We start from the raw sequence: 5468 nt of genomic DNA on the forward strand, positions 1-5468 counted from the left end.
AGCAGCATCGGCGTGAGTTTGATGAATATCCTGAAGGAGAGCTTGAGCTGAGTCGATAATTTTCCTGCCAGACTCAAAGGCATTCAAGTAAGCATAGGATTCATCAATGGTATGCTCAGGGGCTGGAGTTTTGTCAGCACCGGATGGAGGAGGTGTTTGGTGCTGAGAAGTAGAGGTGCCAGCTTGGTCAGCAGCTGCACTTTTATCCAGGTCAGCAGCATGAGCTGACTGGTTTTCATTCTGCTTTGAAGGAGTAGGAAGAGGTGGATTGTTAAGCCCAAAATATACCTAAAATATCATTAATATTTACATCATTTTTATTACAAATTTGTGTTATTTATATCTGTTTAGATTACTTTTACTCTCGAATATCTTTCTTTCTTGCAAGGTACCTAAATATTTGGTAAAATCCAAATAGGAATGAAAAAGGATCAAAAACAGAAGAAAAACCCTACAAAAGGAGTCAAAGACGATGTAAATCAAAAGCGCCAAGTCAAGGACACGAACGAGAGCAAAGAAGTGAAAAAACGCACCGTGCCGCGACCGCGAATCCACCACCCATGGCCGCGACACGCGTCCTTCAGCTACTTCCTCCCTTCGTCCAAAGCTTAACTTGATGTTCCCCCATTCACGGCCGAGGATCCCCATTCTCGGTAAGTGCAGAATTCTGCCAAAGGTGCAATGAACACATGTTGAAAATCAAGAAACGCGTTCATTCGGGTGGATAGAAACGACTCTTTACAAAGAACACAATTCTTAACAACGGACACGACTCTTTACCAACGAATACGTCTTTTCACAAAAGGACATATCACTTCAATCACAACCCTTCAACATCTATAAATAAAGAGTTGATGTTGAGAAAAATGCGATGTAATGTTATGTAATATAGATATAGAATCAGAGCGTAGAACTAATGTATAAGTTCTAAGTAAAAACAATTCGAGAGTTAGAAATTAGATTCTGTACAAAACAAGATGAGGTACACATATTGTTTATAGTTTAATTACAAACACAGTAGCGTTTAGACATTATTCCAGTTTTAGTTTGCATTTTGGTAGAGGCCGACCGAATCCCTATTACGAAGTTACAGCGAGAAGATTGAGTAGAGTGTTCGCCCCTGAGCCTGACAACCTCTAAGGAAACCCAAGGAAAGGACTGATCAGCCGTTCACTTGCACGCCCTCGAAGAACTCGATGCTCCATGTTCTCTATAAACTTGTATCAATTTATATTTCATCTAATAAAGTCTGTTCTATTCGATAAATCGTTATGCAGCACTTATGGTAACCAACCCACTAAAGTGATTACTGGTGTTTTCATTAAAACGTAGTTAATTCAAAATCATTACAAGGAAACTTTGTTGAACACTTAGGCAAATTATTATCTCGGTAGAGTTTTAATTTGGTTAAGGGCATTATGCCGGCTAAAGGGTTTTGCCACGTTCAAAGCCAATTAATTAGAGGTTCCGTCATTTATTTCATCATCATAATTAATACAAAGTTTAAGTTGTTTTCTTTGCTCAATGCAAACGAATACATTTATTTGTTTTTCTAAAAGTTCTAAATGTTCCTGTTTTGTAAAATTCATCCCTAAATCAGAAAACTTTTCTAACGATCGATATATTCTAATATAAAATTATTCTAGCATTTTCAAATACTCAAAGTCCACAAACTCAATTAAACAATTATTTTTCCTAAATTCAATTAGACAAATTTCACTTTTCATTAACATTCAATAGTAAATCTAACAAGTTCGAAATTAACAGATTCAAAAATAAGTTTTTCGTTAAAAAATGTATCCCTGTGGGATCGATATTTTTATTACTACAAGCGAAACCGTGCACTTGCGAAAATCGCTCAACAAGTTTTTGGCGCCGTTGCCGGGGATACGCCAAAATTTTTGACAAAATTTTTATTTTTCGTATTTTATTTTCAAATCTAGGTTTACACATTATTTTTATACAACTTTTACATTTTATTTATTTTCAGTTTATATAACATATTTGTTTTCAATTTTGTTTTGAATGTAGTTTGGTTCGTGCAACAATTTCAAGTTCATGCGCAGTTCGCGAAGTTCGGGCACGCCACCAGACCCTCTTGATCCAGAAATTGAAAGAACACTTAAGAAAAAAAAGAAAGACAACAAAAACAAATACAAAACACCCTTAAAAACCAAAGTAGTCCAGCCAGAAAATATGGCCGATCCACCGACACTTATGGATTATGCTAGGCCAGGAATGGCCGGTGTAACTAATAGTGTAGTTAGACCCCGTATAAACGCAAATCAATTTGAAATTAAGCCTGCTTTGCTTAATATGTTGCAAAACAACGTAACGTTTTATGGACTACCTAACGAAAACCCTAATGCCCATTTGACAAATTTCTTAGAAATTTGTGATACTTTTAAAATTACTGATGTAACAGCCGAAGCAATCAAACTTCGCCTCTTTCATTTCACTTTGAAGGATAAGGCAAAAATTTGGTTAACTTCTATGCCTGCTGCAACATTTGAAACTTGGGACCAATTAGCCCAAGCGTTTTTATCAAAATATTTTCCTTTAGCAAAAACTGTAAGAGTCATCAAAGAATTGACATCTTTTACCCAAAATGATAATGAAACTCTTTATGAAGCTTGGGAACGTTTTAAAGAACTTCAACGTTTATGCCCACACCACCAATTGCCAGATGCACTTTTAATGCAGACATTCTATAATGGATTAAATCCTACGACTAGAGGTTCATTAGATGCTATGTCTGGAGGGTTATTTATGAAGAAGACGTCCGTCCAAGCAAGAGAACTTTTGGAGGAAATGGCAATCAACAGCAGTATGTGGCCCGCAGAGCGTGGACATATACCAATGGCGAAACCATCATCCTCAGGTACATCATCGGTTAAAGGTATAATGAATCTTGATCCAGTTGCGATGTTACAAGCCCAATTTTCTGCCTTATCGCACAAAGTTGATAGGTTTATGGCACCGTGCGATCCTAATGGTAATCCGATCCAGACAGACATTGATTACGAAGGTATGAATGAGATATAACAGGTAAATTTTGTCCAAGGACAAAACCAAACTACTAATCCTTATTCTAATACTTATAATCCTGGATGGAGAAATCATCCTAACTTTAACTGGAAAGATAGTAATAATAATAATAATGCAAATGCTAATCAATATCGTGTAAATAATTATCAAAATCAAACAAGAGATACGATTAGCACTTTATCTTCAAAAATCGACAAATTTATAGATGCTATGAATGGAAAGGTAAGTAATCAAGACGATGGTTTTAAACGGATCGAAAGTAAATTCGATCAGCTTATCAAAAACCAATCATCTAGCATCCATAATTTAAAGGTTCAAATTGGACAACTTGCTAAATCAATTCCATCCCGCAAAGAGGGAAGTCTTCCCAGCCAAACGGAAGAAAATCCGAAAGAGCATGTTAAGGCTATCACTCTTCGCTTAGGAAAAAACTACTTAGGTCCGGAAATGCCCGGAAATTCAACTTTACCTGGAAATGATTTACTAAAATCCAAAGAAGATACATTAAAACAAAAAGATACACCAATTGACTCTAGTACGAAACCTTTTGTACCAAAGCCACCTTTTCCACACAAGGTCTGAAATAAGGACCATGATAAACAACTTTTATCATTTTTAGATAAACTTAAAAATTTGCATATAAATTTAACATTCATGGATGCAATTACGCAAATTCCTAACTATGGAAAATTCTTGAAAGATTTAATTTCAAAAAAGATTAGTTGGGAAGGAATTTCATCCATTTCACTTACTGAAGATTGTAGTTCGATAGTATCAAGCAAATTACCTACTAAACTCAAAGATCCCGGATGCTTTACCATTCCGTGTAAATTGGGAAATATGGAATTCCCAAGTTGTCTTTGTGATTTAGGAGCTAGTATAAACTTGATGCCATTGTCTATTTTTGAAAAATTAGGTTTAGAAGAAGACATCAAACGTACCAATATGGTTTTGCAATTAGCGGATCAATCCACTAAAAGACCATATGGTATAATTGAGGACGTTTTAGTAAAAGTTGACAAGTTTATTTTTCCTACTGATTTTGTTATCTTAGATTTTGCTTATGATGCTAATTGTCCGCTAATCTTTGGTAGACCGTTCATGAACACGGGACGTGCTCTAGTTGATGTGTCGGAAGGAAAAGTAGTTTTAAGAATAGGTGACGATAAGATCGAGTTCGATATGAATCAAGCAATGAAATATCCTATGGAGGATTTCGCCTGTATGAAACTTGATTTAGTTGAAGAATGTGTTAATGACATTGTTCAAAGAGAAGAAATAATAGAACCTATAATGGGTGAAGAATTAGAAGATAAGGACCCAGAGCCTTTGATTCGAGAAGATGGACCAGTTCCGCCTTCAGTAGTAGTTCCACCTAAATTAGAACTTAAAGAATTACCAAACCATCTGAGATACACTTTCCTAGGCGGAAGTGATACTCTACCTATAATCATCTCTAACAAATTAACAGAAAACCAAGAAGAAAAATTGAAAGAAGTTGTTAGAAATAGAATAGGAAGTATGGGATGGCAGATTTCAGATTTAAAAGGAATTAATCCTAGTATTGTAATGCATAGGATTCACTTAGAAGAAGATAAGCCACCTAAAGCGGATAGACAAAGACGTTTAAATCCGAATATGAAAGAAGTAGTCAAAAATGAGATTACTAAACTTTTAGACAATGGAATCATTTATCCTATTTCGGATAGTGAATGGGTTAGTCCAATCCATTGTGTACCCAAAAAGGGAGGCATAACTGTAGTAAGGAATGATGAAGGTGAATTAATACCTACGCGAACCACCACTGGTTGGAGGGTTTGTATAGATTATAGGAACCTAAATAAGGCAACTAGGAAAGATCATTTTCCTTTACCTTTCATAGATCAAATGATTGAAAGGATAGCCGGTCATGCATTTTATTGTTTTCTTGATGGTTATTCCGGATTCTTTCAAATATATATTTACCCGGATGACCAAGATAAAACAACCTTCACATGTCCTTATGGAACATTTGCATATAGGAGAATGCCTTTTGGTCTATGTAATGTACCAGCAACTTTTCAACGTTGTATGACTGCAATTTTTAATGATTTCATTGAAGATATCATGGAAGTATTTATGGATGATTTTTCAGTTTATGGAGATTCTTTTGATGCATGTTTAAAAAACTTAGATAAAGTTCTTTCTAGATGCGAAGAAACGAATTTAGTATTAAATTGGGAAAATGTCATTTCATGGTTGACGAAGGAATTGTTTTAGGTCATAAAATATCTGAAAAGGGATTAGAAGTGGATAGAGCAAAAACTTCAGTAATAGAAAAATTACCCCCACAAACAACTGTCAAGGGAGTAAGATCATTTCTAGGACATGCAGGTTTTTACAGACGATTTATAAAAAACTTTTCTATGATTTCCAAACCA

The 5468-nt window shown here is 35.3% G+C and overlaps 1 non-coding gene across 1 annotated transcript; it reads right to left on the minus strand.

The window, feature by feature from the left end:
* Positions 1–2574: 2574 nt before the first annotated feature.
* Positions 2575–2681, minus strand: LOC136231557 (small nucleolar RNA R71). The gene has a single exon (XR_010689929.1). It is a non-coding gene; the product is annotated as a small nucleolar RNA R71 (small nucleolar RNA).
* Between the last annotated feature and the right edge of the window lie 2787 nt (positions 2682–5468).

This window comes from Euphorbia lathyris, chromosome 5 (genome assembly GCF_963576675.1).
Source record: "Euphorbia lathyris chromosome 5, ddEupLath1.1, whole genome shotgun sequence".
NCBI lineage: Eukaryota > Viridiplantae > Streptophyta > Magnoliopsida > Malpighiales > Euphorbiaceae > Euphorbia > Euphorbia lathyris.